Genomic DNA, 23,973 nt, shown 5'->3' on the forward strand with positions numbered 1-23,973 from the left:
AGCACCAGCCTGTGGTACTGCATAACTGCAGCATTTTTTTTTCTGAATGGCATTGATCTACGTCTTCAACCACTTTACTTGGAGAAGTTAGTTTACCTGCCAGTACACTGTCCACTTCTCATCTCTCCTCCCTGACATATATGTGCCAATCAGCCAGGCATCCCTAAGCAGCAGTGACTACTGCAGCTGGTGGGTTAGCTTGCCACACTTCCATAGATTTGGCCGGTGAAGAGACAATGAGCCCAAATGGGTTTAGGCAGTTTATTACTTAGCAGCAACATAAGCAAGGTCAGCATAGTGTCAACTTTCCATGTTCCTAATCCCCCCAGGAAGATACCAAACCAAACGGGCCAGATGACAGACAACATGAGTGGTGGGTCGCTGTGTCATGGAGGCACCAACTCTAAACTGCAACCAAGTAATTTTTTAGCTTGCATCCATACCCAAAAGGAGGTCGAGTGGAAAGTCCCATGCCTCACCAGAACTAGGGAGACGGGAAACTACCTTGTGGCAGCTCCTCCCAAGACTGGCTATCTTGCCACATCTCTTGGATGACAGGAGACTGTGGTGGAATGTGGCTTATGTGGAGACATGCAAGGTCACTAGGGTGCCTTTCCCCTGCGATATGTAGAGTGATGTGTGTTTCTGCTGACAGTATGAAAAATCAATCAGCCTCTTTCCTAGGTTTTCATGGTGGCATCCTTCCTTAGTTCTTTCGTGTAAAGATTCCTGCATGCTTCAATGCGCAGTACCCTCTGCTTTCTCTCATGTCTTTATTCCACTGTTGGTCCCTGTACTTCCTATTTTGTGTCCTTAGTTGTCTCTCCATGTCTTTGTAACCTACACTAGATTAAGAATCTCTTGAGGACAAGTCTTGAATTTATACCTCTTTGTAATCACCACATGCACATATTGGATATTCAATAAACATTTGTTGGTTGGTTGATAGAAATCATTTACTTAAACATGAGCACTGAATCCTTTTTCTTTTTTGGTTAAGTCTCTGTTAAATCTCTTATTGATGCTTGTTTTACTTTTTTGGCTACAAATCTCATGAATTGTAGATGGTCACAACCTTTTTCTTAAAGACAAGTACAGTGTCTCAGAGAAACCAACTCAAAACATGCCACGCATCAGGCTTCTTGTGGCCTGTATGAGTAGGTCACTGTGACTTCAGTCTTGTTTGAAGGGGTTAATGACCTCAGAAAGAGAGGTAACCTCAATCACATTAGTACTACCTCAGACCTAAGAACCTTGGTGTCCCACCTGAATCTAGACAAACTTGAAAAAGAGTCATAGACTTACTCGCTATTTTTGTATATAATAGCATCTTTGAAAGCCTGCTGGTTCTCCCACTAGTTTATTCTAAAGACGATGAGCTGTTTTAGGATGAGATTTCCCTAAAGGTAATGGAAATAACATATCCACTGAACTTAAAGCAAATATGAAAATCTATGTAGATTGAAAATAATGAGATTTTGTGAACTGGAAGCAACAGTTTATCACCCAAAAGTAGCTTGCAATTAAAGTGTCTGTTTTCTCTATCTCTGTTCGTTCATTCATTCATTCAAAACACATTTTTTTTTAGCGCCTATGAAAGCCAAGCAAGCAACGTGGAATCTACAGTTCCCAAACAGTGAGTCAGGGAGCTGTGGGGAACTGTGGAATTCTGGAAGGGGCTCAGGAGGCCACCTAGATGAAATTATCTGTAGGTTAAATAAACGTGTTTTGCCCTTATAGCTGCCACTCTTTAAATATATACATACAGGCCATTGTGATTTATAAAACATAAATTCATTTAAAAGTGATACTAAAATCCTGGTTAGCGTTTTCAAATTACTTATTTTTTCATTGAAGAGGTAGCAAAAGTACAAGTTATAGAATACATGAGTCAGTGAATTTATGTTAAAAAGTGATTCTCGAGCGCAAAAAAAGATAACATTCCTTTCTGTGCTTTTACTGTAACTGTTGTCCCCTCAGTTCTTCAGTGGTGAGTAGATTGTGCCTTCTGCAGGTTTTGAGCTTCTTTAACTTAGATTTAAGGGTATTTTTTTCCTTTGACATAAAGTATCACCTGAACTTTTTTCATATCTCTTATTTTGGGAAAAATTTATGATCTTTTTAACATTAGGAAGTTTTGCTTTTCCTGACATTTTATTACTTTGCGTATTTGAAACATTTCAATCCCAGACAATAAATATTATGTGATTATTGTTTTCAAATGGACTGGCTATTTCCTCCTGTTTTTTCTAACCCCTTTCCCAGCTAATAATACTCAAAAATTTATTAATAGTAAACTGTGCCATTCAGCTTTTCCAGAATCATGTACAATGAAAATTGAAAGAGGGGCAGGTTTGAGAGAGGAGGGGTAGTAGTAGTGAAAAATAAATTGAGATATGTGGTTTTCATTCAGTTGGATTTCAAATGTGTCTTGTTCAGTTGAAATGAAGATTATATTTTTTCTGTAAATCATTTTTATAAACTGTCATAACCAGTTATCATATTAAATGGTATCTTTTTATATCATTATTGAAGCTAAGTGGACCTCAACAAAGTACATGGGTGTTTGCTGAGTTCACCATGAGTGCTCAGTGTTTAAGAGCGCCCACCTTCAAAAGCTGTCTTCATGGCTCCCTCGCCTTCTTCAAGTCTTTTCTCAAATATCACTTTCTCAATTAAGGCCTTCTCGAACCACCCTTTAAATACTGACACCCTGACCTCTGCCCTAGCATACCATATGCACCTTCCCTGCTTTCTTTTTTCACCCTAACACTTACATACCATTTCATAGACTTATTTATTTTGTTTATTGTCTCCTCCCTCTTGAATGTAGACTGTCTGAGATTAAGGACTTGTGGTCTGTTTTGTCTGCTGTTATATCCTGAGCACTTAGAGCAGGGCCTGACACATAGTGCATGTAAGTCAGTATTTTACTAAATGAATGAAGGAGTGATCAGTCCTTAATTCTGCAGATCCTTGCAATACTCGATCCATATCATTGTACTCTGGTTCTTCTCAAGCCTTTAACTCCAGCCTCTGTTTCCTCTCATTCCTGTCCTGGCTTGTCATCTTACTCAGTGCCTCGACTGTAAGCTTCCCCTTGACTTTCCAAAGTCCTCTGAACTTCTTTAACTGTGTTCCTCAATATAACTCTTTTTTTAAATGTTTTTACATTTTAGTACTTCCTAAATCACAAAATTCAACAGAATAAGAAATTTGGCCACCACAAGCAAGAGTTAGTTATGATGTAGTTAGGTTTTCATTAATATTATATCAAATTTTTTGATTTATCTATTTCACTACTTATTCAAATTTTCTTTTTCCCACGACTCCAGGTTAGCAATTTTTTAATGCATTTATTTATTAATATGTTGCAGTAGTTTTTATAGACAGGAAACATAGAATATATATATATTTTTTAATTAGTTTAATGTGGTATAGCTTATGTACAGTAATAACTTCTTTTTAGATGTGCAGTACAATTCAAAGACTTCTGACAAACTCAGTTGCCTAACCACCATCACAATCAGGAGACATGAATGCCAGAAAGTTCTCCCATGTTCCTTTGTAACTAATCCCCCACCCATCACTAACTCCTGGCAACCACTGATCTGATTTCTGTCTCTCTAGTTTTACCTTTTCCAGAATCGCATATAAAATGGAATAATTCTGTATGAATTTGAATTTAAAGTGTTTTTTGTGTCTGACTTCTCTCACTTAGCATAATGCTTTTGAGATTCATCCGTGTTGTTGTGTGTATCAGTAGTTTGTTTCATTTTATTTCTGAGTAATATTCCATCACATGGATGCACCATAATTTGTTTATCCATTCACTATTGAATGGACATTTCGATTGTTTCCACATTCTGGCTATTAAGAATAAAGCTGCTGTGAACATGGATGGACAGAGCTTTGTGAGGACTTTTGTGTTTATTTATATTGAGTAAACACCTACGAGTAGGATTACTGGGTCATATTGCAAGTGAATATTTAATTTTATAAGAAATGGCCAAAGTGTTTTCCAAAGTAACGGTACCATTTAGCATTCCCACCAGAAATATGAGATGTCTAGTTGCCCCATCTTTGCCAGCATCTGGTATGATCCATTCTGTTATGTGTTGTTTTGTTTTGTTTTAATTTTAGCCATCCTAATAGGGGGATAGTACTATCTGATTGTGGTTTTACTTTGTTTTTCTCTGGTGACTAAGGATATTAACTGTTTTTCATATGCTCATTTGCCATCTGTATATTTTTTTTGTTGAAGTGTTTGTTCAAATCTTTTGTCCATTTAAAAAAATTGGTTGTTTGTCTTGTTATTACAATATAAGAGTCCTTTATATATTCTAGATACAGAAATATGTTTTTCACATATTTTCTCTGAGTTTAGGGCTTGGCTTTTCTTAAAGTCAAGAAGTTGGAAGAGCTGAAGTTTTTGACTTTGAAGAAGTCTAGTCTGTCGATTTTTATTCTCTTATGGCTCACACTTTTTGTGTCTTACCTAAGAAATCTTGATTTAACCCAAGCTCACAAAGGTTTTCTCCAGTGTTTTCTTCTTGATATTTTAAATTTGAACTTTTACTTTTAGGTCTTTGATTCATTTTGAGTTTATTTTTGTATATGGTGCAAAGTAAGAGTTGAGGTTCCTTTTTTTTTTCCTGCATATGAATGTCTGATTGTTCCAACACCATTTGTTAAGAAGACTATCCCTTCTTCATTGAATTTCCTCGACGTCTTTGTCTGAAATCTATTGACCGTATATGTAGGGTTCCGTTTTGGATCCTATTTCATCCCATTGATCTGTACGTTAATAGGTATGCTAGTACCTCACTGTCTTGATTACTCAGTCATGAAATCAGGTCTTATGAATCCTTCAGCTTTTCTTTTTCAAGATCATTTTCTAGTCTAGATTCTTTGTTTCTAGGTTCTTTTCTAGATTTCGCCTGTTTCTACAAAACACTTGCTGGGATTTTGACTGGAATTACTTTGATCTATAGCTCAATTTGGAGAGAACTGATACCTAATCTGTATTTAGCCTTCTAATCAATGAATGTGATATAGTTCTTTATTTACTTAGGTCTTTTCTAATCTTCCTCATTAATGTTTTATAGTTTTCAGAATATAAATCTAGTACATATTTTGTTAGGTTTATCCATGGATACTTCATGTTTGATGCTATAAGAAAGATTTAAAAATTTTTCAATTTTCAGTTCATTGCTAATATTTAGAAATAAAATCAGTTTTTGATTGTGAGCCTTTTATTCTGCAACTTTGCTTTATCTCGCTTATTAGCTATCATAGCTTGTTTTTTTGTTCTGTTTTGCATATTCTTTGGAATTTTTTACATAGATAATCTTGGTATTTGAAAATAGGCAGTTTTGTTTCTTTCTAATCTGTATGCTTTTTATTTCTTCTTCTTACCTTATTGCAGTGACTAGGATCTCCAGTACACTGTTGAACCGGAGTGATGAGAACAGACATCCTTGCCTTTTTCTTGATTTTATGGGGAAAACATTCAGTCATTCCCTATTAAATATGATGTTAGCCACTTTGGATAACATGTTGGCAGTTTCCTTTCCTTTTTCCTGATTTTAAGGGTAAAGTGTTCAGTCTTTCACCATTAAATTAGCTATAAGATGTTCTTAGATGCTCTTTATGACATTGAGGGAAGTTCCTTTCTATTCTTAGTTTGCTGAGTGTTTTTATAATGAATGGATGTTGAATTTTATCAAATGGTTTTTCTTCATCCTTGGAGATGATCATATAGTTTTTATTTTTTTGGTGGTACATTGCATTGATTGATTTTTGAATGTTGAACCAGACTTCCATTACTGAGATAAATGCCACTTGGTCTTGATGTATTACTCTCACTATATTTTGCTGGACTTGATTTACTAATATTTTGTTAAGTATTTTTGCATCTGTATTCATGAAAGATATTGAACTGAAATTTTCTTGTAATATCTTTTTTCTGGTTTTTGCATCCGATGATACCGGCCTTATAAAATGAGTAGGGAATTACTCTTTCCTTTTTTATTTTCTGGAAGAGTTTCTGTAGAATGAGTATTATTTCTTTCTTTTAAGTTCAGTAGAACTTGCCACTAAGGCTATCAGGGACTGAAGTTTTCTTTGTAGGGAAGTCTTTAGCTATGAGTAACCTTAGATGTAAGGCTATTTGGGTTATCTATTTCTCTTTGAGAGAACTTTGGTAGTTTGTATCTTTCAAGGTATTTGTCCTTCATCTAACTTAACAAATTAATTGACATAAAGTTGTTTGTGAAATTTCCTTATTATTTTTTACATAGCTGTTTGATCTATGGTGATGCTTCTCTTTTTAATTCCCGATATTGGCAACTTATTTCTTCTTCTTTTTTTCTCAGTCTGAATAGACTTTATCAGTGTACTGATTTTTCAAAGAATCAGCCTTTGGTTTCATTGATTCTTCTTTATTTTTTTCCTGTTTTCAGAGTCAGTCTGCTTTTATCTTTATTATTTCCTTCTTTCTGCTTGCTTTGGGTTTAATTCACTCTTCTTTTTCTTTGATTTTAGATCTTTCTTTTCTGTAAGCATTTTGATGCTATCTGCTTCCCTCAAAGTACTGCTTTAGATATATCTCAAAACCTTTGATATGTGTTGTGTTTTCATTTTCTTTCAATTCAGAATCAGAATATTTTCTGATTTTCTCTTTGACCCATGGCTTATTTAGAAATGTGTTGATTAGTTTCCAAATATTTGAGAATATTCTAGATATCTTCCTGTTATTAAATTTTAGTTTAATTTTTTAATAGAGAACATACTTTGTGTGATTACAGTTCTTTTAGGTTTGTTAAAGTTTGCTTTCTGGCCCAGAATATGTGCATGTGCGCTTGAAAACATGTACATTGTGCTGTTGTTGGGCATAGTATTGTGTAAATGTCAATTAGGTCAAGTTTGTTGATAGTATTTTTCAGTTCCTCTATATCCTTACTGATTTTCTACTTTTTATTCTTTTATTTTTTTTTATATTTATTTTTTTTGTGAGGAAGATCAGCCCTGAGCTAACATCCATGCTAATCCTCCTCTTTTTGCTGAGGAAGACCGGCTCTGAGCTAACATCTATTGCCAGTCCTCCTCCTTTTTTTTCCCAAAGCCCCAGCAGATAGTTGTATGTTATGGTTGCACATCCTTCTAGTTGCTGTATGTGGGACACGGCCTCAGCATGGCTGGAGAAGCGATGCGTCGGTGTGCACCTGGGATCCGAACCCAGGCCGCCAGTAGCAGAGCGCGTGCACTTAACCACTAAGCCACGGGGCCGGTCCTCTACTTTTTAAAAATCAATTACTGAGAGAGGAGTGTTGAAGTTGTCAACTAAAATTATGGCTTTGTGTATTACTCTTTTAAGGTTTATTAGTTTTTGTTTGGTATATTTGGAAGTTCTGTTCTTAGTTGCATACACATTTTGGAATTACATGTCACCTTGATTAAATGTTCCTTTAGCATTATATAATGTCCCTCCTTATCACTGGGACTATTTCATATTCTGAAAAGCAGACACATTACTTTCTGATAGTCCAATACTGGTCTGATATTAATAAAGCCACTTTGCCTTTCTTTTGATTAGTGTTTGTTATGGTATATATTTTAACATTCTTTTTCTTTTAATGTATCTGTTTCTTTATATTTAAAGTGTCTTTCTCATTGACAGCCTATAATTGGGTCTTGTTTTTTCACCCAGTTTTACAATCTCTGCCTTCTTATTGAGCTGTTTAGACTATTTACATGTAATGTAATTATTGATATGCTTTCATATAAATTTGCAATCTTGTCTTCATTATAACTTATTAATTTGTATTCCTTGGTTTTAACTTATTTTTATCATTAAATTCTTTAACTTGTTCTTTATAATTCTTTTAAACTAATTACCTAAAAAGATATACAGTTATTGTAAACAAATAAACAAAAACCTAGAAGATGCAGAAAAGCACAAAGAATATAATCCACAGTCCTTTAACATTGAGACTAAACAGTAATGACATTTTAATACCCACACACAAAAAAATATCTTCATATAGTACATACATCTTTATAGCCTATTGTTAAACTTTCCCCTGCTATTTTTTTTTTTTTTTTTTTTTACTGTTGAGTATTTTATACTGTGGCTAATTCATTATTAACTTAATCATATCCTATTATTGGATATTTTGATATTTCTGAAGTTTTGCCATTATAGAACATACTTTATTTCCTGTACTTATCAAATTATTTTCTTTGTCTTTTGGCGTCTGTCATTTTGGTTGCCAGCATTATTGTTGACCCCTATGAAAGTAATGTGTCTGCTTTTCTCTGGCTACTTTTGAGATTTTTTTTCTTTCATTTTTCAGCAGCTATAGTATGATATGCCTACATGTAGTTTTCTTTGTATTTATCTGTCTTGGAGTTTATAGAACTTCTTGAATCTGTGGTTTCAATTTTTTTTAACATTCTTAGCCACTTTTCTTCAAATATTGCATCTTGTCTTCTAGGACTTTAATTACGTGTATGTCACACTTTTCATCGTATACAATATGTCTCCTATATTCTTTTTGTATTTCCCATCTCTTTTTCTCTCCGCTTCAATCTGGATATTTTCTACTGACTCATCTTATCCTTTATTAATCTTCTCTTTTGCTGCATCTAAAGTTCTATTAAACTCATCTATTGAATTCTTAATTTCAGTTTTTTATTTTTATTTTTCAGTTATACAATCACCATTTGATTCTCTTTTTAAAAACATTCTAGTTCAAGTCCCTTTCTGGTTACCCCAGTGTCTGGTTTGCTTTTGGATCTGTGTCTGTTGTCTGGGTTTTTTCCTCTTGATTTTCAGTCACTTGGTTCTGTATCCTTCTATGCCTAGGAGTTTTTTATTGAATGCCAGACATTGAATACGAAGAAAGTGTAAAAACTCTGGATGATAATTTCTTCCAGAGAGGATTTAATTTTCTGACAGGTAGATTGGGGGGATAGTCAGATCAAGGTTGATCTGCTTCTGCTTTGCTCTTATTCCTAGGAAGTATCTCTACAACCTCAGCTAAGAGCCTATATTATTTACCAGACCCTGCAACCTTGGTAAGCCTTGAAACCCAGCCTCTGACACCCCTGCCCCACAAGGTGGGTGAAATTTCTGCTCACCTCTTTAGCCTCCTAGCTGCTGCTCTCACTCCACACATGTGCAGCTTTGGAGTTGACATACACTTCAGGGCAAATTGCATGCAGAATTATAGGCTCACTTCTCTGCACTTTCCTCCTGTCTGAGATCTCAGTCTCTTGGCTACCTTGGCAGCGCCAATCTCCAACCTTTGCCTCCCCAGCCCAGTGAGACTGCCACAGCCCTAGACTGCTGCTTCCTGCGTGACTACTCTTCCTCTCACATTTAATTGGCAAATTCCAAGAGGAAAAAAAATGAACTTTCCTTTTGTTCAATTTCTTGGTCTCTCAAATCCTGACGATGCTTGGCTTTTTTCTGATACCTCAGATAAAGTGTGTCCCCCCAAAGATGTCCACTTCCAAATCCCTGGAACCTGTGAGAGTGTTACATTACATAAAAAAAAAGGGAATTAAAGTTGCTAATCAACTGACTTTAAGGTAGGGAGATTATCCAGGTAAGCCCAGTCTAATCACATGCCCTCTTAAAAACAGAAGAGGGAGGCAGAAAAGTAGGTAAGAGAGATGTGACATGAGAAGGACTTGACATTGCTGGCTTTGAAGACGGAGTAAGGGTGCCATGAGCCAAGGAATGTGGTGGCCTCTAAAATGGCCCTTAGTTTACAGCCATCAGGAAAACTAAGACCTCAGTCCTACAGCCAAGGGACTGAACATTCCTGACAATCTGAACCTGCAGGAAACTGGTTCTCTCCTACAACCTTTAGAGAAGGCAGCCTCCCAACACCTTGATTTTAGTCCATGAGAACCATACCAAACTTCTGACCTATAGAACTGTCAGATAATATATTCGTGTTGTTTAAGCCACTAAATTTGTGGTAAATTGTAACAGCAACATAGAAAACTATTACACAAATGTTTTGTATTTTATCCAGTTTTTATAATTGTTCTCAGGTTAAGGATTAGTCTCTCACAGCTGGATCTGTCAGTCAGAGTTCAGTCACAGTGTCAGAACCACTGTGTGTTATGGGGTAAAGATTTTATTATAGAAATCAGATCTTACATAGTTGTGAGAGGAGCTGGGAAAATGAAAGCCTAGGAAGGAAGTTGGAGGATCAGAGAAAAAGTCACCAACCCATCAACTTGAGAAGCAAAGCACAACTACCTGCCAAAAGCGGCTGCAGAGTGATGGCTCATAGGAGGGTCTGCAGGAAGCCATGCTTCTGTATAACTACCACCTCTGTGGGTCCACCACCAAGTCTCTGGTAGTAAGCTTGGAGCCACTGTTGGTAAACAGCATCTTCAGTCAGGAAGAAGAGCTGGACATAGAGTGGAGGAAAGTGAGGACAAGCTAGAACTGCCAGCACTTCTGTGTCTGCCTATAACTGCATCTAACCACAGTGAACTTCATAGATTAATAACTACTTCACTTCTATCTTCCAAATCTTGCATAAATTTCTCTTTTGGCCAATTCTGATTCAGAACCATATAGGGAAGGGGATTCTGGAAAAGTAGTTTCAGTTTCACCAAGTTGACACAGTACCAACAACCACAGTCTACCCTTTGTCAACTCGACACCCATTCATACCTCTTTTAACTGTATTAAAAAACTCTCCAAATAAAGACAATAGCAAATGCTTCCACCTAACGTGATGCATGCTAATTCTGTCTTCCGAAAAGGATATAAATACCTTTGTGGTCTTTCTCCCCAAAACCCATAACCTCAGTCAAATCATGAGAAAAGCATCAAACAGATCTCAGCTGAGGGACATTCTACAAATACCTGACCAGTACTCATCAAAACCATCAAGGTCATCAAAAACAAGGAAAGTCTAGGAAACTATCATAGCCAAGAGGAGCCTAGGGAGACATGATATAAATATATTGTCATGTTCTAGATGTGATTCTGGAACAGAAAAAGGATATTAGGTAAAAACTAAAGAAATCTGAATAAACTGTGGACTTTAGTGAATAATAATGTATCCCTTATTGTGACAAATATACCATACTAATGTAAAATGTTAATAATAGAAGAAATTGGGTGGATGGTATATGTGAGCTTTGTATTTTCTTCACAATTTTTCTATAAACGTAAAAAGTTAATTTTTTTCTAAAAGGGTATAAAGTCCCGTATGACACATCCATTTTGAGGATGATGTTTTTTGTTCTTTTCTCTGGGTTATACTCCCCCTTTGATATCCTGTAACTTAAAAACTGAGATATATGACTAACCACTATTAATACCCCTTATGTTAAATAATAAGAGAATGAGAGAGGGGAAAATATAAAGAAAAAGAATTGTTTAATACCTAAACAAGTATGCTGTATTCATATTAAAGTAAGGAAGAAATATTCCTAACCTTGAATGTCATCATTTCTGTGACTAGCTAGTATCATAATGGTCATACTAGTATCTCTAACTTCCTTCTTCCACTAGCAAGCCATATTCCCTTACCCCTCAGTAAACACCTCAGCTGGTGTGGTTCCTTGCCTAATGGGATGATCCTGCCTATTTCTGTTTCAGTTATCTTTTGCTGTATAACAAACCGCCCCAAAACTTAGTGGCTTAGAACAACAATGATTTCTTACTTCTCAGGATTCTGGGCCTTGGGGATTCAGGCAGACCTTGACTGGGTAGTTCTTCTGCTCCACGTGGCATCATTTGGTAGTTCCTTGGCTGCATTCAGTGGGCAGCCAAGCTGGACCAGGTCATCGATTTGGAGATTTGGAGTCTCAGCCTTTTGTTTGTGACAAGCTTTGGCTTCCTCACAGCCTGGTAGTTTCAGAGTAGTTGGACTTAAAAGGCAACTGGCTTCTGAAAGAGACGTAAGAGAAACTGCCAGTCCTCTTAAGCTGTGGCTCAGAAGTCCCACAACATCACTTCTGCTATATTTTGCAGTCAAAGCTAGTCACAAGGCCAGTCCAGATTAAAGGAGAGGAGAAAGAGACTCTGCCTCTTGGTAAGAGCAACAGCAAAGAATTTGTGTCTATTTGTAATCCGCTAAACTGGCTGTGGAAATCTCTATTTCCTTTAAGGTAAATCCCTAGAATTGGCATTGCTGCATCAAAGGTATTCCTCTTTTAAAAACTTGACACATATCCAAATGGCACCCCATTCAGGTTTTACAAGTTTGCATTCTCATTAGCAATGTTTGCAAATCAGTTTCTCTGTGCCTTCACCAACACTGGATATCATCACCCTCTTTAATCTTTTCTGCTTTAAAGAAGGGGAAAGTCTGACCATTGTATTCATTTGCATTTTTGAATGCCATTGAAGTTGAGCATTTTTTATGTGTTTATTGGCCATGCATAGATGTTCTTTTTTGAGTTGCCTAATGTTGTACTTTGCCCATTCTTCTCTTGGGCTATTCCTGGTTTGAGTGTTGATATTGGTCTGAAATCTGGGTTATTAAAGTTTAATTGACCTTAGACAACCCTACAAGGTTTTTAAATGTTATGAATTACTCTCACCCAAAATAATCTATCTTCATTTCCGTTAGTTTATTCTTTATTTCCCTAGATCATATCACCTTTTTCAGTCCTTTCCTTTCTCAGAGTCACGATATTAGAAGTGCACATCACCTCATTTTTCACTTGAGGCTGTTGGCACCAAAAGAGGGAAGGTTTTGTCTAGAGATTCTGAAGGTGAAGGAGTCTGCTCAGTTTGGATCCATAGGATCAGTCTTTTGGCTTCTAGTCAAAACTACACCAACAATGCATTTAACTCCTTCACTGCAAGGTGTGTGTCCGCCTTGGGTCTGGCACTAAGAAATTCTATCTACCAATAAATCCTGCCTCATGAGTAACTTGGATCCTGGATTCCCCCTGCCGCTAACAGGCAATGTGTCATTTGATAAAATGCTTTAACTTTGGGGCCTTGGATTCCCCATCTATTAAGTGGGAGTGTTGAACTTTGTCTAGATGACTCTAAGGCACACTTTTTACTCTTGAAGTCTCTTACTTAAGAGGGACTTTTATAGAGTATGGATTAGGGGAAACCAGCATAGGTAGAAGTCAGACCTTTAAGAAATTTGTTTCAGCCTAGAATGTCTATTTTTGAAGGAAACTTAATCAAAGCTTTTTAAAAATAGTTTTTAATTATAGGTTCGAAACTTTGTGTTATTTGTAATACCTTTTTAGAAGCATGAAAATAGCATTTCTCTCTGTACCAACTTTGTGCTTTTCCATTTGGTAAACACTGATTTTATTTCTCTCTGTGCCTGTAGGAGTAAACCACGCTAACTCAGGACTTCCTGTTTACCTCCTGGTCATGCATATCGTAGAGGGCAACAGACCTGCTCTCAAAATAAGCTTCCTTGGTTTAATTCTGCATTTTCTGGTCAGGCAACCAGCCTGTCAATACTTGAACAATGAAACAATTTGGCTGCTGAAGTCCTGTTCTGATATTCCCCCTTCAAATTGTCGGTGGAAAGGAAAGTCATTTAATGTAATAGTAGGGATAATATAATAGTAGGATTTATATTTAAATGGGAGCATCACACAGTACCTTTCATTTGAGAATGTCAAAGCATTTTTAACTCTTAAACTTGGAATGTGTCCTATGGAAGAGCGTAAAAACAGTAAATAACCTGATTTCCTCTGGAGATTCGCAGTGCTCTAAATATCTATTTTTTAAGGAAGAAAATTGAGTTTTATGTGTATTGAGTGACTAAAGTGTAAGTTTAGAAATATTTTATGTTTCCATCATAGTTTATTCTGCTTAGCATAAATCATCAGAGCCAAACAGAACTTACCATTTATTGGAGATTTTTCAGTTGTATTATACTCATGTCAGACACACCTTCGTACAAGTCCCTCCAGGTCAATAGTTAGAAACTCTGCTTCTTCCATCCCCTTCTCCACTCGACACTTCTGGAAATATATGCTAATGGGAAGAGAAACAGCCTACCCAGCTTTACCAGTGCTAGACGACTCTTAACACAAGATTAATGAGATAGAAGTTTAGGGAAAAATAACATTTCTCAAACAGCAAGAGTGTAGATGCCAAGTAAAAGCCAACAACCCTCCCGGATCAGTCAAATTCCAGTTTGCTTTCCCTTGACTTCAGTTAAAGAAAAGAGGAAATCCTGTACATCCAACCTTGCTCTGGCCATTGTTGCCACCCTCAGGCTCGGTGCAGCTGGCTCTCCTACCTTCCCTGAGGCCTCTGCTCAGCAGTCACCGTTGTGCAAAACAAGACCACAGATCAGGGTTTAGAATAAGACTCTGCACATTGCTTGCTAAGGTGGCTTGCAAGAAAGCATGACAGGCACAGACATACTGCAGGTGGCTGCCTGTATTCATGACTGGCCTTTGTAGATGTGATTTCTATCCATAAAAGACTGCATTTTAGACAATAATTAAAGTCACAGATATTGGCAAGAACTTACGCTTGTGAATATTCTACATTGTTGATGTGTGATTGAACCATGGTTGGCAAACATCAAGAGCTATCAGAGGCTGTCTGTCAGAGAACAGGATTCGCTTAGAGGGAGAAAAGTCTAGGGATCTTACTCATTTGCTGAGCCCATAATTGGTGTACTGTGTGACATATCTGTATTATTGGGAGTGGAGAGCTGATTTCCTCTTAGATTTCTACCTCTTACAAGATCCAAAGGCAGCCTTCACCTCTAGCTCATGCTCAGCTCCTTATAAGCACCCTAAATTCCTCCAGTACTGACCAATCACACTGGAAATAGATTTTACACTTTTTGTGTGTGTGTGTGTGTGTGTGAGGAAGATCAGCCCTGAGCTAACATCCATGCCAATCCTCCTCTTTTTGCTGAGGAAGACCAGCCCTGAGCTAACATCCATTGCCAATCCTCCTCCTTTTTTTCCCCAAAGCACCAGTAGATAATTGTATGTCATAGTTGCACATCCTTCTAGTTGCTGTACGTGGGATGCCGCCTCAGCATGGCCGGACAAGCGGTGCGTCGGTGCGCGCCCAGGATCCGAACCCGGGCCGCCAGTAGCGGAGCATGCGCACTTAACCACTAAGCCAGGGGGCCGGCCCCAGATTTTACACTTTTAAAAAGTGATGTTCTTTCACACCTAGTACCCAGATCTTAGTTTCTAAATATTGTCCGCTGATATTCAGTCTCCTTGGAGAAAGTGCTGATTCCAGGGAATCAGGGAAAGATGCCTGGAAAAATGAGCCTGGAATATCGTAATTCACCAGAAAAGAAGGAATTGCTCAAAAATGGGAACTTGAAGAGGCTCCCACTGGCCAAATCTGGGATAATTTGATCATCCAAATAAATAATGCTAGTAATAGGTTGTCAACCATAGAATAAATAAATATCCTTGAGTCCATACAATATAAATAAGTAAATAAATAGAAGAGAAAGTGAAAGCTCTTCTTTGCCATAGAATGCCAATTAAAAACTATAGACGGAATCATGTCTTTAAAAGATCATCAACAGGAGAGAAAGACTGATAAGGAGTGGATGTTTACATAGTCTCACATTATCTCCCCACAAATAACTTAATTACAAAGGAAAACCAGTAACAGGAAAAAAACCTAATGCTCTTTCATTCATTGTAAATATTGTTAATAAAAATATGTTTTTATTGTTTTGGTTCACTAATGGTTAAGCTCTTCTTTTGCTTAAATTTTTCCTTTCTTCAGGCCATGCTATTAAATAAGAAACGCAGACAGAAATTCATTTATAACAGTTCAAAGAATATCGCCAATGATGACAAATCCTTTGATAAAATATACTTTGGGTAAATGCCTAATTCAGCAATTTTTGTTCAGACTCAATCCAGAAATTGTTCTTCCCTCCAAAAGCCAGAACAGGCTGACCCTGCCACACAACAGAGACGTGCAGAGCTTGGAGCACTTGGATCAGAGGGAGCCTGAGAGCTACAGCACCATGTGAGCAGAGGTGGCTGTTCCAGGTTGGCACCAGAACTCCATCTGTTCCTTCCCCAGTAAAGATTCTGGCCTTCTTTATTTCCCCTTTTGTTGTCTATATAGGACCAGAAACACTGTTTTCAGTTACTGTGATGGTTAGGTGTCTGAGGCAGGCAGGATGCTGATGTCCAGAGAGGGCAGACGGGGTAAACAGGATGCCTAGATAATGCTGGCTCAGCTGGGCCCCCGGCCACCTCGTCATGCGATGAACTGCTCGAGCATTCCAGGGAGACGGGACAGGCACCTCGAAGACTGCATTCAGACGTTAAAATACACACCCACAAAACAGCCATCCCAGACCTCTAATCTTACTTTATGACCAAACTGTAATTACATTACAGCAATTACTTGAATATTACATTTTTATTACTGTTATGTCATTATGTCTACTAGGAAAAAAATATGCCTACTTTAACCAATAAAATTCTTAATGACTCATTTAAGCTGTGTCTACATGAAACCCCTGACTTTAACATTTTGGTCAAAATAATTTCTAGGGCCTGGGGGAAGAAGAAGGTTAATCTCCATCACTATAATTGCCCAGAAAGCAGGAAAATTTCCGTTTGTAGATGTACTTCTAGAGATTAAAAAGTTCTAGCCAAGGCTCATCAGAAAGTTATGATGGTTACATTTCAGAGCTCTCTTTATAAAACATCAATTCCTTATCATATATTGATCAGTTCAACTACTAACAAAGTCGAGCTGAGACTCAGGACACATCCATGTCTCCATCCTCCGAGAGCAGGGAGGCACATCTCATTTACTTCCAAAATGGCTAGTGGGCCCAACTGTGGAAAGAGTCTGCAGAGGCCAGCTTGGCCAGTTTTTCAGCCCTTTCTCTGGAGGCCAGGGCTTTATTTGGAACTCACTAAGGACACTCCACAAATAGAGTTACTGTTGTGTGGTACTTGTGTTTTTTAATCAGTATGTTTTACTTTGTTACCTCTCTTTAGGTAGTGCCTCGTTCTCTGTGGGCCTTATCTTCTCTTGCTGAAAAATTCCAGGCTGTCAGACTCCGTGCATCTAACCTAACCTAACCACTTCCCAACTTCACCCAAACCATGTCCCTTTCCCAAGCAGCGCAGGCCCAGACAAGCGGGGGATGCTGCTTGTCTCGGAAATAATTCTATAGTTTGAGAGCCAGAATTCAGGCCCTTGAATTTTGGGAATTCACCAGATGAGCTGACTGAGTCAAAATATCCAGATTGAACTACTTTTGAATTTTTTTCACACACATATTTTACCCCCAAATATTCTGTACATCGAACAAACACTTTGCTACGAGAAAATGAAGTGGCTAAGAGGTTTTGCTTCCCCTAGGTGAACCAAGCCCAAGGTTTGCTTTCTGCTTCATTTTTTTAAAAAATCCTTTTGGCAAATACATGTCCTCTCTATTACTATGTCAAATTCAGTGCCTAATTCTAAAGTTATGTGCATCTGCTGGACATATATGCTGTTAAACATTCACGACTGCCTACAAATGTGAAAAGTATTACCAGGGCTATTTTTAACATTGTTTTGGCAAGGCTGTTGCTGTGAAAAAAAAAATTCCTATAGAATCTTAATGAGAAAACTGAATGATTCTTTGAAATGTGGTTGTGATTCTCTGACTTATTAAGTGGTGATGTCACCGGTGCTGGGCAGCAAGAAACAGTAGAATTACTCATTTGCCAGCACGCTCTAGAGACACACCAGAAGAGAAATGAAACTCATCTTGAACGCGGTCTCTGCTGAACTGCACTTCCCCCCGCAGCTCGGAGGATCACATATGTACAGGACACGTCGCGCACACTTGGTTTATCATCTCTGTGAGCCTGCGTCGTGGGAGGGTGTGCTGTTTGCATGTGCTTTTTATAGAACTTGATGTGCCCAGTGGCCTTTTTTCTGTTCGTTGCCCACATTTGTCTTACAGAAAACAACTACCTTGCTCCAGCTGTTGAAGAAAGACAGGGGTTTCCTCCAGCTCACCTGAGTCCCCTCTGTCGCTTAATTAGCAAGTGGCAAGAAGTTCAAAGAAGTCTGGCAGGACAGAAGAATGTGTCTTGTGAAGGAGGCCTTTCTCATGCCCTCGCACCCTCCCCATCCCTCAACTCTCTTCAGACCTCCTTGCCACCCATTTTGAATCCTACTTGTCCTGTCCTAAGTGGGCACAGGCCCTAGTGGAACGAGGTGTCAGGCTGTTTGGCTCTGTGCACTAGGTGGGTCTGGACAGGGTTATACAGACTGTGCGCTGCACAAAGGCACCAGGCCAGAGGGGCACACGTACAGCTAGCTTCCAATTTGTTCTCCACTTGCCAAGCCTTGTGTCCTGACACAGGAGCTATGTCAGCCAAGAGCAAGGTCCACTCAGAGGGACCTTGTTGTTTCTAATTTCTCTACCTAGAGGAGCACACTTTTGTAATTCTGCCCTGGGAGGACACGTTTTTCTGGCTTGTACAAAGTCACTGTGTATGTGTACAGGAGCCCTGGGACTTGCCCTGGAGGAATCGGGACACGGCATCCTGAAGGGGCAGAGTTCTGCAGCTGAAATGTTGGCTGGATCAGCAGTGAATATAAGAGATGTCGTTGCTTCTATGGAAAAAGTGCTACAGAATAAGTTCTTTCATCCTACACAGCAAGTCTGGATGGTTTCAAAGTTCCAGGGCCAGCCATAGCTTCAGGAGGAATCATGTTCATTCAGCCCGAAGCCTGCAGAACTAGTATAGAGAAAACCACGTTCCATTCAAATTAGGGGCCATTTTCAGTCTGCATTTGGGGGAAATGGAACGTGAGGGGTGGCCCAGCTGTTCTCTTTAAATCTTCCATTGAATCATGGGATCACTGGAGTTTAGAGCAGGAAGAAGCCTTGGGCCCTGTAAGATCCAGTCCCACTTTCCGAGTTGGGCCCAGGAACTTGAGGCACTGCCCCCAGAGGTGGTAGGTATCTTCTCAGCCGCAGGAGCCTGCCTCTCCCTCCTATTCTTCCCCCATCCTGATGCTCTAGATCTTTTGGGAAGAGGATTTTGGTTCTTAGGCATGGACCCACTGATGCTCTGCTCCCTTCTACAAGTCATTTGAGAAAGGCCTCGCTACCATTAATGACCCAGTGATGTCCACCATTCGCACAGAATGATGTGTTGGCTCAAATCCTCTTCATTGGCCATCCATGATTGCCATAGGCTTCCAAAGGAACTCAGAGTCATCAACCTATAGTCTTAGCTACCCCAGTCCCAGCAAGCCTGGCATGACATCCATTCTCACTGGTGCTAGAGGATTCTGCATTTCATCGTCGGCTTCCTGGGGGTCCTTTCCAGTCCACTGAGATGATGCAAGGACACATCCTGTCAAACCCCGCCTCCCCGGGACACTCTTGTTTCCTGCTCCTTTACCCTCTGACTGAGATCCAGCTTCAGCTTGGTGGGGAAGGTTCCCCCCAAAGCCAAGCCTCTTGACTATTGCCTCTGCAGAGACTCCTGCTGGGCCCCACTCAGCAGCTCAGACTTGTGCACAGATATCCCAGCCCAGAGCCCTTTACCACACCGCCTTGGACAGTGATTGGACTAGTGCCCATCTTCCATGGAGACAGCCCTACACCCCTGTTAGTTGTGCTAACTCCAGCACCATGTATTTGTCAATTTCTTCCTTCTGCCCATCAGCCTCCAGTGGAGTCCTAGACGCCTTGCAGCAGAGCCTACACTGGAGATGGCACGTGGTATTTGAACCCACTGGGAAATTTCTTTGTCCTTGCAAGAAGGATGTTGATTTGGCAGGTTAATTTGGTAAATCTATAAATCAAGAATGGGGATTGTGACTTCACAAACTGTTATATTTATGATGCTGCATATTAGTTTACCAGATTCCACAGAAAGAATTCACTTGTTACAATAATATTTTTATAAATCTCAGATAAACATTGGCTTTCCTTTCAGAGACTGCCTCTTATAAACTAATGTTACATTATTCTTGTAATATTACAAACCCACCTAAGACCTGACCAAGACACCATTTGATGTGCCATTCCATCCTCCTGCCCAAGAGTGTGGCCCTGGGAAGAGCCCCTCAGGATGGCCTTCATACTGCTGCTCTCTGTGACCAATTGCATGTGCCGCTGCCATCACCTCAGGTATTGACCTTGGCCTTCGTCATGGCCGACTTCACCATTAGTTCTGACTGATTAAGTTTTGGCAAAATCTCTACAAGCTCTGTATCAGTTAGCTATTGCCACATAACGAACACTCCAAAATTCAGGAGTTTAAACCAATAGGCATTTATTGTTGCTGATGAGTTCAGAGGTCCTCTAGTCTCAGCTGGCTTACTCGGCTGGCATCTGTGATTGGTAGGCGACTCTGCTATTCTTGGCTGGACACTTGGGGCTCAGGTGGCTGTGTCTGGTTTAGGATGGCCGCGGCTAAGACAGCTGGGCTCTTCTCCATGTAGTCTCACCCTCCAGCCCGAGGCTGTTCACATAGAAGTGGCAGATTCTGTGAGAGAGGGGAAGCACGCCAGGCCTCTTGAGCCCCAGGCTCAGAACTGGTACAGTGTCAGGCCAGCCCTGGTGGCCTAGTGGTTAAGTTCGGCACACTCTGCTTCAGTGGTCTGGGTTTGGTTCCCGGGTGCAGACCTATACCACTCGTCTGTCAGTGGCCATGCTGTGGTGGCAGCTCACGTACAAAAAGAGGAAGATTGGTGGGGCCGGCCCAGTGGCGTAGTGGTTGAGATCGCATGCTCCGCTTTGGCAACCCAGGGTTTGGGGATTTGGATCCCTGGGGCGGACCTACACACTGCTCATCAAGCCTTGCTGTGGCGGCCTCCCATATACAAAGTAGAGAAAGATGGGCACAGGTGTTAGCTCAGGGACAATCTTCCTCAAGCAACAAGAGAAAAATTGGCAACAGATTTTAGCTCAGGGCGAATCTTCCTCACCAAAAAAAAAGAAAAAGAGAAAGATTGGCAGCAGATGTTAGCTCAGGGCGAATCTTCCTCAGCAAAAAAAAAAAAAAAAAAGAAAAAGAGAACTGATACAGTGTCATTTCTGCCACATTCTGTTGGCCAAAACAAATCACAAAGCCTGCCGAGGTTCAAGGGGTTGGAAAACAGGCTCTTCTGCCTCTTTATGAGAGGAACTGCAAAGTGACATTGCAAAGCGTGTGGGCAGGGAAGGGCGACAAAGTGTGGATATTTTTGCAATCAATCTACCAAGGCTTTGTTAACAGCTTTTATTTTCCTCATTTTAAATCTAAGTGACTGACTAAATGTCTTTGTAATTTTAAGCTTTCTCTTGCATTATTTTACATAATATGCTCAACCTGAGGCTTTCCAGCTAGGGAAACTAGAGGCTCTAAGAGGTTCAATTGCTTGCCAAGAGCTAGTAAATGACAGCATAGGACTAGAATCCAGGTCTTCTGATAGCGAGTTCAGAGCCATTTCCAATATTCCACTCAGATGATCCCCTTTGGCCTAAAGGCATGCATTTAAAAATAGTTTCCTCCAAAGAAAGGGGCAATTTGTGGCCACTTGTGGCTCACTTCCACCCCACCTCACGGCCTCCCAACCCCCCCTCTCCCCCTCCCCACCTATCGTCATGACAGCGTCTCCAGATTACTTGGTAGTGCTATTGGGGATCACTACTGGGGCCAAGCTTGGCTTGGATGAGAAGGAGCTGATCCTGCTGTTATGGAAAGTTGTGGAGCTTGCCAACAGGAAGGTGGGACAGTTGCACAAAGTACTAGTTAGACAGGATCAGTTGGAGCTGACGGAGGATTGTAAGGAAGAGGCTAAGATGGGCACCAAAAGCCTGTCCTCAACAGCTGGACCAAGCCCTCCAACAGTTCAACCAGTCAGTGAGCAGTGAACTGAGTATTGGGGTGGGAACCCCTTCCATCTCTGTACAGATGGGCAGCTTCCTATCAGGCAAATCCTGCTTCTGAGGCTTCCAAGAAGAATGTATTATTGCCTGAATGCTTCTGTTCCTTTTTTGCTCTTCAAAAAGAATTTAAGAAGTGTTGCCCTCGTTCACCTGATATTGATAAAATGGATGTTGCAGCAATGACAGAGTGGGGGTGGGGCTTACTGATCCAAATGGAGCCTGACCCCGTGCTCTTGGTCTCCGCATCTCCTTAGCAGAGTGTTGGAACCCCCTGAGCCAGATAACCCCAGCAAGAAGCTGCACGCTGCATGCCCTCAGACACACCATCCAGACTAAGTGATTCCATGACGCTTGCTTGCTTTAACGCTCTTACTTCTCGTTAAATCCTGGTCTACCAGCCGGCCACAACTTAGCACTTGTGTCTGTTTCCACTGTCACACTGCAGTCTCTGGCTGCATATCCCAATCTCAGATCTGTCGCTTGCACCTTGAATCCATCTCCCCCTTCTCTTGATGTCTGCTTGATATCTCAGGCTTGTTGGTTTTTTCCCAGGACTGTAGCCCTCATCCAGTTTTTATGGAGCCAGCTGGTGACCTCACGCGCTTCTCAACTGTGCTGCAAACCATTTAAATGCAGCCACCAGCCCTGGAGTTTTAATAAGAAACTTGACCTGGGGCTCCTGGTTCTGTAGCAGCTTGGTGGCAGCTCAGTACCTGCTAAAGTGTTGCTTCCCCCCTGGCCCCACAGAAGGATTGTAAAAGGTTGGCCTTGAGAGTGGGCAGAGGCTGTCACACGCCAGCTCTGGGGCCCACGGGGGACTGCCTTTCTCAAGCCAGCCTCCTTTTTGTCTTTCCCTGACTTGTTTGTTCTGACATCTCTTTCACTGAGGGCTGTATGCGCAAGATAAGCAGCGGCACAAGCAGGGAGGCCAGGTCCGGGGTGAAGAGAAGAGGTTGGGGAGGTGCCCAGAAGTTGCCCCGGACTGTTCTTCACCTCACACAGACACTACTCGGCTGCCCAGCTCCGCTCCGAAAACTTGAAGGGATGGCCATGGACAGCCTGAATCTGACTCACAAACTCCGCCTTTGCACTTCTTTTGCCAAAAGCAGATCTCGGGTAGCAGAACTTTGTCTTTCAGGAGTCTCTTTGGGAAATCAAGACTGAATGATGACACTTGGCAAGTCTGAAAAGAAGACTCCAAGCTTCTCCCTCACTGCTCCCAGATTCTCTGCAGTGGTGCAGACAGAGCGAGGGAGTGAGAACGGCTGGTTTATTTGAAGTTTCCCGGGGGGGGGGGGGTGTAAAAAACAAACAAACAAAAACACACACACACAGCTTGACACTCAATAAATAAACCATTTGCAGTAACCTAAGACAAAGCGTTCCTGGGAGCTTCTGAGCCCCTTCTGTTTGTCGCTGCTCTCCAATTAGCCGCGAACGCCTGCGGATTGTGCTAACGCAGCATGGGGCCCCCGTGCCAAACACCTTCTCAGGTTTTCTCCCCTCTGCATTTTGCTAATCCCTGGATGAAACATAATCGCAGAGAAATGTTCAAGGTTGGACACAACAGGGAGGAACTCAGCGTTGGCTCCCACCCAGTGGAAATAACATGCCACTGGACTCAACGAGGCAGGATGTGAAACACATCCACTGTCTCTAGCCCTCACTAGCAACGGCCTGTTGCTCTCTGCAAAAGCCCCAGATTTCCTCAAGCTGTTCACTCTGCTCCAAAGTTTCATCACCTGAGATATGTTTTATACGAGATAAATAGGCAGGGAGATCAGCGAGCAAAAATTACAATCAGGAAAAGAATGGAAAGAGAATTAAGTCATTTATTTCCCTCTAGGGCAAAATAAAAGTAACACAAGTATTTATATGTAATAAATGTATAATTATATGTAATAATTAAACTCCAGCAACTTGCAGTCATAATTCTTTTTCACTGTCTCTCCAACCAGAGGAAAGCATTTCTCCCTATTGTGGTTTCAAGTTAAGATTTCTGACTTAGAAGTTCCAGGTTTCACAGACTCCTGTCATCTGTGTTCTGATGATGGTATAGGAAAGGAAATCAGAGAATGGGACAGAATTTTCTGTAGTG

General features: G+C 40.4%; 1 protein-coding gene across 3 annotated transcripts in view; it reads left to right on the plus strand.

Annotated features, from left to right (window-relative positions):
- SUPT3H (SPT3 homolog, SAGA and STAGA complex component) overlaps window positions 1–23,973 on the plus strand; it is a 534,834-nt gene that overhangs the window by 502,131 nt on the left and 8,730 nt on the right. The window contains exon 13 of one of the 3 annotated variants that reach the window (XM_058554229.1): window positions 15,905–17,375. The exons of 1 other annotated variant lie outside the window; for it this stretch is intronic. The gene's annotated coding sequence lies outside the window, so the exon portion shown is untranslated. Of the gene's footprint in view, window positions 1–9,022; window positions 9,401–15,904; window positions 17,376–23,973 lie in introns of those variants that run through there. One more of the 3 variants, XM_058554231.1, reaches the window with a different exon arrangement.

This window comes from Diceros bicornis, chromosome 14 (assembly GCF_020826845.1).
Source record: "Diceros bicornis minor isolate mBicDic1 chromosome 14, mDicBic1.mat.cur, whole genome shotgun sequence".
Classification (NCBI taxonomy): domain Eukaryota; kingdom Metazoa; phylum Chordata; class Mammalia; order Perissodactyla; family Rhinocerotidae; genus Diceros; species Diceros bicornis.